The sequence below is a fragment of the Protopterus annectens genome, chromosome 4.part0 (genome assembly GCF_019279795.1).
Source record: "Protopterus annectens isolate FY-2018-M chromosome 4.part0, PAN1.0, whole genome shotgun sequence".
Classification (NCBI taxonomy): domain Eukaryota; kingdom Metazoa; phylum Chordata; order Ceratodontiformes; family Protopteridae; genus Protopterus; species Protopterus annectens.
The window spans coordinates 1,531,880,001-1,531,890,041 of record NC_056733.1 but is presented as its reverse complement, the minus strand read 5'-3'; positions in this window follow the sequence as shown (position 1 = coordinate 1,531,890,041).

Here is a 10,041-nt window from a genome sequence, read left to right as displayed (position 1 = left end):
TGCCATTATTTTACACAATAAATGTGGTAACTTGTCCGTGGTTGAGGATGAGGGTGAAGAGGAAGATCTTGACAAAAGCACTGAGAAATTGGATAATAAAAAATCTATAGGGGGTTGTGTCAAACAAAGGAAAGGATTATTATAACAAAAAAGTGCTAAGAGTGTCTCCCACTTCAAACATGTAAAGTTTAATCTAACTGCAGTGTCTGTGAATGTGAATAATGTTATTATCAATATCAGACTTATGGATAGGATTAGGCTTGTGAGATAACTTTAGTGGATCCCATTTGCTTTGCAATGTATTGTGTGTGATTGTGTGTCATTTGGAAGGCATCTTTAATTGAAGTACAAATAGTCAAAACAAAAGAACAAAAGTACATTTGATTGCAGGTACATTTGACTGAAAAGCCATTTCATCAAAATTTTCTACACAATATACGTACCTCAAAAAGTTTTTTTTCCCTCTGGGGGCAAGCGCTCCTGCACTCCCACACCCCCTTAATTATGTATTCTATTTATAGCTCATGACAATATCTGGAGGCAGGAAATCATTCATGTTGTAAAGTCTCCTTACAAAATTCTAAGAGGGGTGTCACTATCCCCTTTATCATACATTTAGAAATAATTAGAATAGAGCCAGTCCTGGATCTTGGCCTGCTGGCAAACTATCAATAGTTGAGTGTGCCTCAGAAAGTGCAGAGGTTTTTACATTAACTCAAAATAATTTGTGAGGGGGGGGATTGAAAATGTTTCCATAGCTTAGAGTCTAGTCTTCCCCTGATAGATTTTTGCATTTATCATACTAATTTCTGAATATATTATTAATATTTGGACTGTTGATACACAGCAGACAATTTTCTGAGTGAAGTAATAGTCGCTTCTTTACCTCTATGCTGCCATTGAACTGCCAAGACTATCAAATTAGAGCCCCTTAACCCAATGGAACAACCGGTAGTGCTTTCCCTTTATTCTGTATATGTAAATAAAGAAGCTGTCTATATTCCCTTTTGAGATTCCTTATTTTAGATAATAGTGACCAATTTCTACAATCCCTGCATTTATACAGCTCTTCCTATACTTTAATCTGAATTTCAATAGCAATCCTATCCACTTGCTGCTGAAACTTCAACATCTTGTTAAATGTAGCTATTCTCTCATGACACAGAAGCTTAAAGAAGTCTCAGAATGCCTGATCATGATGCTGTCAGGTTTGCCATACTACTAGAAGCTTGACACACAACCTTTGAAGGACTTTAAGAAATTCATTTTTTTCAAGATAAGGGGATTAGATTTCCACTGTATGTGCAAAGGATGAGGGTATTATGCTGCATGGAGAGGGTAAACATGACATAATCTGTCACTCTTTAGTTCTATTCTCACCTATGTAAACAAACATCCTTTTAGCTAAGTAGACACATATCCAGTCAAGTACACGCCCCACAAGACTTTCATACTAAATAGAAATATTAACTGTAGGGAAACTAGCTTGCCAGAAGTAAGGTCTTAAATTAAAACATTGTAACTCTGTCAGTGTCTTAGGGAGTACACTCAGACCGGTTAACTGTCCATATTTTGTAGTACCATTACTATTTTAAGGCCTGATTTAACCCTGAATACGATGCCACCCTTTATGGAGATATGTTCATAGTTTCAGTCTTGATTTACCTCTTCCCAGAATTTCTTAACTCATCATCATCACATGGGATTTTTTGAGGCTGTCTAGTACATACAATACCACACTACATAATCAACATACTAGTGGCAACAATAATTTTAAAGAAACAGGACACACATTTTACATCTCCCTTTTTCTGAAGCAAAAATAAATGACCTTGTGTGGTACAATTCTGCAATGCAGTTAAAGTCTACAGATTTACACTGATGCCTTGATGATGTGCTTACAGTTTTCAATCATTTTGGTCTCCATGTTTTTAAGGATGCTTCTGAGTAGTAACCTACATTCCTGATGGAAGCAGGAAAAGTTATGCATTATTTTGTATTCAAATGTATTTAATTAGATGTCTACACTTTTAGCTGGATGTTCCTACTTTTCAAACAAGGGTCATATTTCCTATTTTCAATGTCTGTAGGTTGAGTCATATGAATATATTAATGCCTGTAAGGGTTCTAGCAATTCAAGGGTTAGGAACAACATTAATGAGTCCTCCTAATGCTGTTAAGGTAACCGACTTTAACAATTTAAAAACCCTTGGTAAACTCTGAAAAGAGCTCATGTCATCCTAGTTCAGGCCATAAGCATCTTCCAATATTAAGTAACCAAGAGATGTACTGACCACCACAATGGCCGACCTGCCTTGCTTTTCATAAACTTCTTTTTCCACTATCAATCCTAAATGGTTATATAGGGGAATAGCTACGCTTCTCGTTGCTGTTATACTGCAACTCAGATAAGAACCAAGACATTTGGAAAAACATGTCACTGCTTGTTTACATTTGACTTTTCCTTCCTGTTGAAAAATCAAATACACTTTGCATTTTCAAACATGCTGCAATATTGTTTTGATTTGTCATGAAGTAAATATCTACTTTACATTCCAGCTTATGCCACCCTAGACTCATAATAGGTTGTCTATAATCTGAAAAGAATTATCATAGTTACCATGTACTCTACTGCTTTATACTGGTTCAGACCCTGAACCCACCATATATAAATTAAGGCAGGCAATATGATATTCAAACATAACTGTAAAGTATTTCCCCACCAAAAATACAAAGCACTGGACATGGCTAGATACTGACAGACAGAAACAGAGAGAGCACAATATTGTGAGCACTAAAGTTCAGTGTCACTCATCACAAATATGTAAACAAATAACCAAATACTCACTCCCACCGTCAAGACTAAAATAAATCTTCCCAGATAGGATTACAATGCATACCTACCTATACACCATGCCCAAGTTATATAACACTCATAACTAGTGGTATAAATACTACGAGGTCAGGTTATATGATATAAAGGTGAGCAGCAACTACCAATAACAAACCTTTTTAATAAACAACATTACTAAAACTATACAAGTTACAAACAACTATGTTCACATACTTACAGTATAAAACAGCACAACACACCTCCTAATAGGATGAACAAACTCCATACAAACCAAATGTAAATATGCTGAATAAAATCCAGTACAGAGTTTGAAACACAGTCAGTCTTTATTAAAATGAATACAAATAAGTGAGTGCTTTCACGAGTGAAATCCCAGCTTCATAGGTTCATAGGTTCATAGGTAGGTACTAGGCTATTGGCCCTAGGGCCTGTACAAGCCTAGCCAAAAAGGTACCCTGGCTTTCGCCACCCAAGAAAATTATTTTCCTGTGCCCCTGTCAAACAGAACCACAGAAGTGATCCCCGGGGTGAATTTCTTATTACCCATCCAATCATCAAGATTTTTCTTGAAGAGTGCTAATGAGGAGCTCTGTTTGACATAGATAGGTAGTCTGTTCCAGAGTATGGGAAGTCTCTGGGACATGAAATCTATCCCCCCAGCATGTTCTGTTTATTGTGGTGACAAGGTTTAGGTCCCTAGAGCATGTAGCTCGGAGGGATTGGGATTTCTTAAGTGGAGCATGTCCAACAGCTCTGGGTTTGACATAGCTCTGTATGTTAGGCAGAGATCGCCTCTGAGTAGGCAATATACGAGGGAGTAAAGCTGGAGTTTTTTGAGACGGTCTGCGTAAGGCATCTGTTTGAGGCCAGTAATCCTCTTTGTGAGGTATATTTGCGGCCTTTCCAGTTGTTGTAGATGTCTTGTGAGGTACATACCAAAAGGGGCGTTGTACTCTATAATGGGTCTAATGAGTGATGAGTAGAGGGGAACAATGACCTCTTTTTTTCTGGATGAGAAACCTTTTGTGATGAGGTGTGCCACATAGAAGGATTTCCTGATCACTGTGGCGATGTGATTATCAAAGGAGAGACTACTGTCCACCTGTGTCTCAAGGTTTCTTATCACACTTTTGGTGTTAAGTAGACTACTGCCTATGTGGTAGTTCATGGGTACAGAGTTTTTACCAAAGGGGATGACAATGCACTTTTTGGCATTGAGCTTGAGACCATGTCTTTGACACCAGGCATCTGTCTCAGTGAGGCCCTTTTGTAGGATGTCCACATCATTAGGAGTTTTGATTATGGCTCCTAGTTTGCAGTCATCTGCAAATTTAGTTAGCCAAAGACCTTCTGTGTTAGCCTGTACTTCAGAAAAGTAGATACCAAACAGGAGAGGACACAGGACTGAACCCTGTGGCACTCCACTTGTCCCTGGTCTGAAGTCTGATTTGGATTCTGCTACTTTCACAGTGTGGGTTCTGTCAGTAAGCCAGTTGGCAACCCATCTTGTGACATAAGGATTTATACCTAGTTTAGTGAGTTTATCTATAATTCCAGAGTGGGGGATGGTGTCGAATGCCTTGGCGAGATCTAGATAGGCTGTGTGAACCACCTTACCCTCATCTATGGCTTTGGTGACTACTTCAATGAAGTCTATCAGGTTTAGGAGACATGATCTGCCTTTTACAAACCCAAACTGTGTGGGGTCGAGAGTTTGGAGATCTCCAATGTCTTTGTTTATGAGTTCCATGATGATACTTTCCATGGCCTTGCAGACTAGGCTCGTCAGGCTAATGGGGCGGTAGTTCCCGGAGTCTGTTGTGGCTCCCCCTTTGTGGAGTGGGATAACTGTCATGGTGTGCCATTCAATGGGCAGAAAGCCTGAGGTGAGGCTATGATTGAACATGGTACTTAGGTGGGGTGCCAGTTCATTCTGTAGTTCATGTAGAAGGCAGCCTGGGATGTTGTCAGGCCCCATGGATGCTGTGTTCTTGGCTTTGGAGAGTGAGGTTTTTACCTGTGCAGCCATGATTACAGGAACTTAGCATTCTTCCGGTATAAAAATGGACCCTTTAGGGGGTGAGAGGTGGGTAAAGTTAGCACTAAACCTATCTGCCAGGATGTTGGCAATATCGGTTGGTTCTGTATATTTAGTGTCATTGTGCTGTAACTCAGAGCAGATCTGAGTGTTGCCATTGAGATTCTTGACATAGCTATAGAATGCTTTGTGGTTGTCTTTAGAATCAGTGGCAATTTTGTTTTCATAACTAGCTTTGGAAGATTTTATGAGGGATCTCAGCTTCTTACTGAGGCTGACCAGGGAGTTCCTCCAATCGTGGGATTTTACTCTTTTTTGCAACAGTTTCTTTCTTCTGTTGTAGAGTTTGTTTATGGCAGAAGACCACCAGATTGGCTTCCTTTTTTTGGAGGATAGCATCTTGGTTCTGTTAGGGATAGCATGATCCATGCACTTGTGTAAGTGCTTATAAAGTGTATTTGTGTAGGATTCAGCAGTCGTACCTCTATTGTCCATCTGCATGGGTGTCGTGAAGTTTTCCACTTCTGTCTTAAGAAGCGTGAAGTTGGCTTTGGAGAAATTTTTTAAGGTTGTTTCCCTAATGAGGGTGGGAGCGGGATGAGGATGTCTAGGGTGATTAGCTTGTGGTCGGATCTGACCAACGAGGAGCTGACCTCTGGTGTAGAACACCGGCCACCCATGTTGGTGATGACCAGGTCTAGGATATTGCTGCCCCTGGTGGGGGTGTAGATAATTTGATCCAAGGCCTTACTACAGCATTTTTACGTTAAGAAGTTAAGCTATTGAATGATGTAATGTGTTTTACTCACTGTCATTGTTTTTTGTAGTTTTAAGAGTTTTACATAAGATACACTTAGAAAAAAATGCTGTATTAAGATTTGATGAAGTGGGGATTTCACCCATGAAAGCGCTGACCTATTTGTTTTCATTTTAATAAAGATTGGCTGTGTTTCAAACTCCATACTGGATTTTATTCAGCATATTTATGTTAATATACCTGCTTAGGATAAATTATACAAAAGCTAGCATATAGCTTATCATATTATAATATTACTAGCATCCAAACAAATGCAAAATGTATAAGCAATAATGCAGTACTTAAGAAAGATGGATCAGCTCTAATGAGAAAATTATTGATATAACACTAAGTAGATACAGCATGTAATAAGCAAAGAATTTCCAACCTGACGATAATCCACTCTTTCTTTTTATCATAACAAGGAGAATTAAACCCCAAGGATGCTCCCTAATGTCTTCCTACTCAAAGAGAAGGATGTATGGTATTCTAATGTCCAGATTACATTATGCCCCAGCCTTTATCAGGCGTCAGCATACACAGTCAGGTAGAAGAGACAACAGACATGCCAAAGTACATACATCCAGGATGCCAGCTGCCATGACCAAGTCTGTTTTGATTTCTCCAGTGATGGTGTTTCCTTCAGCTCAGTCTCCAAGAAGAAAATGCATTTTTCCTTCTCCCTCTGTCATAGGCTGTACTTCCAGGCATGACAACAGTTCAAGCCTATTTACTGTAGCAATGTTAGCACTGAAGAGAGATGTTCAAGTGGAAGATGGTTTTCTAAGCTTGATATCTCCTTGCATTCGGTCTTTGTGTTTCAAAGGAGACTTACTGAGGGAGCTATGTATGAGTCAATCATGCTTCTTCACTGTCGAAATCAAAAGTTCAAAAGATGTTGCTGCCTGGGCATATATATATATATATATATATATATATATATATATATATATATATATATATGAAAATTCCCCTAATTTACTTTAGTATGAACTGCTCAACATCTAGTGGGGATTATCTATGGCAAGGTACCTTACCTGCACTTCAAAGCCCAGCTTTGTAAATCACTGCACAAGGGGGACCATCAACATATTTGTTTTGTTATGGAATGAAATACTGTAGTCTGGTGCTGGATATATCCTGTGTCCATGCATCTATAAGCTGGGACTCAAGTTTCCTTACTTTTTTGCAGTAAGGCCTCACAATCATTTTAAACAAGACATTTTAAGACAAAATGCAGTAGCTATTTGCTTAATGTGCTGCTGTCAATTGCAGGCTTTGGATTTTGAAACATTGTATGGGCTGGCACCAAAATTGGTGGGATAGATTTTATAAACTGGAGAGGATCAGAAACATCTACATTCCTCAGGTGTCCCATTATCCAAATATTATTATAACTGCTCCTGTTTTACTAGACTCTCTGATTTCTCTGCTGCACAAGTACTCTTTGCATTGCCTGCAGCTGTACATTGTGATTAGCAGTGACCAGTTTTATATGCTAAATATTCACAGCCACTGTTTTCATTACATGTCAGAAAGCTTCTAAGGAGGCTCAAATGGCATGCAACTCCCTGAATCTAGGGACCTGTCAACCAGCATCACATTGCTAACATCCTATCAAGCAGATAGCTGCACACTGACCCAGCAAATCTTGGACCAAAAGGAAAAGCAAAATTATTGTAGTAAAATTAAATTCAGTAAAGATTAGTTACATCCTGGATGGCGGTGCCAGGAAGAAGAAGAAAATACTTAACAACTATTCACCACATTTTTGGTGTACAGAAAAGCAGCAAAATAAGAACTAGTCATGTTTAAACATGTTGCTGTAACCACATACCTGAATGCACCCACATATTTGATAAATTATTAGTGAAATTAGTGGGTGAGGCACAAGTTGGTATCATGAAAAGTAGTAATCTGCTAACATTTGCAGATGATTGTTAAATTTTATGGGTTGGTGTGAGAGGAAAAAAGATAATGGGCAGTTATCACTAAATGTAATCTTTGGTATTCACTAGTACTTCTACGGTACTGCATTGGGTTGAAAAGGCTAGGCTTAAAATGCCCTCCAGGTCGATAAGCCTAGTAATCTCCTATGATCCTATAAAAGGATATGGGGGGGTACTTATGGATATACAGAAGAATTTTGATTCAGTAAGTTAAGACTTTATCATGATAACTTTCAAGCAAGTATGTGGAGAAGAAAGTGTGTTATGCAGTATTACTATTTCATAAGAAGGCAAAAGTCCAAGTTAGGGTAAATGAAGGTTTGTCAGATAAGGAGAGTTTAAGCAAAGGAATAAGGCTTGGAGCTATTCCCAGGAATCTTTATTTAGGCCACAGAGAAACTGAAGCAGAGAATAAACAGAGTGATAGACAGTTGTGCAACAAGAAATAAAAATAGTATCAAAAACCTGTTCGCAAATGAGTCACTGTTCCTCCTGGAAGGTATAGGGGGATGTTACCCCAGTGATAAAGATTTTTGAGAGTTTGGAAAGGAATCAAGCTTAGTGTATCATCCTAAAACATCATTAGTGGTAAGGATAAGAGAAAGGGGAAAAAAATAAGATCAGGTTGTCATGTTTGAAAGGGAACAAATATTTAGCAGTAAAGTACATTTAACTTAGAGAGTAGGAGGGAAAATTGGGAGAAGCTAAAATACACTATCACGATAATACTGCAAATATGGAATACAGCAAATGGAGGAATAGAGGTGGTGTGATGCCTTTGCACTGGCCCAGTAATCAAGGAGCCACAGTCCTCACCACTAGCACCAGTGAGGGGCGTGCACATTGGGAAGGACAGCAAGTACACACACAGTAAAGTACAATTTCCCTTAAGAGCACACAGAGATCACAGTAAGTCTGAGACTGGTTTCTCCCTTTCTCTCCAGATCCCCAATAAGACTCCCCACTGGCACAGCTATAGGGTACAGATCTTAGCCTAGTGGTCAAGCTAAAACCTTCAACACCCTCTCTGTCCAACCAGTGCTTTGTGTCCCTGCCCAAGTAGCTGACACACACACACTTTGAGATATGAGATATATACAAATGCACAGACATTCCTTGTGGAGGTTGGCACAAGTTCTCCAGCTATGCCCCCTTCTCTCCAGAGTATAAGGTAGAAATCACTGCCGCCAACCACTAATATCAGCTACTATAAGGCCCTTCCCAAAGGGTGACCAATTTCACTGTGCAATATTACAGTTATCCAAATAGTGAGTGTGACCCAGGGCTAAAGCTATTGGAGTGGCTTGGACAGTATCACAGTATACATGTAATGTACGCTAAGAGCTTAAATTATCCCTACACAAAATAGCCACGGTTGAAAGGTTTAAAATATTTAATCACAGGAAAATGCTTTAAAATAATACCGTAGAATAGTCTGACATAAATATAGAAAAAGCTAGACTAACCTTACTATTTCTATCTATCCCTAAGAGAAATACTGAAGTCTAAGATCCTACTTATATACATAGCAAGCAAGTGCTGGTGAGTGGATATTCTTCAGAAAAAATCCAAAATGCTCTAATCTTTTTCTATGAGAAGGTCTTAAACTGATAACACAGTACTGTGGAATAATTTCACATTACATCATTCTTGACACATCTCTGGTTCCCAGGCTAACAGAAACTCAAAATTTACATTTCTTAGTAAGCTGTACCTGGCCAGGAAGCCACAGCAATAAAAGATATTATACATTGTAAACCCTTGTAATTATCTCTTAAATCAAGACAATAGAACACATTTTCTGGCCCAGACATCCTGTCTCCAAGATTGAGATCAAATAGTCATACAATGCTTGACTTGTCAGCTTTCTTCCAGCAAAGTGCACTGTGGCTACATTTTTGAAGCTCAGTACAACATACAGTTTAATCATAACATATATTTCTCTTTACATTTGTAAACCAAGGCTGTGGATTATATTAATATTTACAAATGTCATAGAATTATCTACAAAATTCTATCTAGCTAGGATGGCAGCCTTCACATATCCCCCCCCCCCCTGAGAACTTAAGTTAGTTTTCCAAGTGACCCTTGAGAAACATTATTGAGAGGGTTAGGTCTATCTGAGTATACCTTACCCCATTCCCTGTCTTGAGAGGCTATCTGCGCTGGCATTTCTAATCCCACTGTGGTTCTGCACTGACACATCATATGCTTGTAACCCTATGCTCCATCTTAGCAACTTGGCATTTTGCTGGCTAGCTTGGTGTAACCATGTTAGGGGATTGTGATCTGTAACTACACTTAATTTTCTTCCATACAAATAAGGCTGAAGCTTTTGCAGTGCCTACACTATGGCTAAACATTCCTTTTCTACAGCTGCATAGCATTCCTCCCTGGGTTGAAG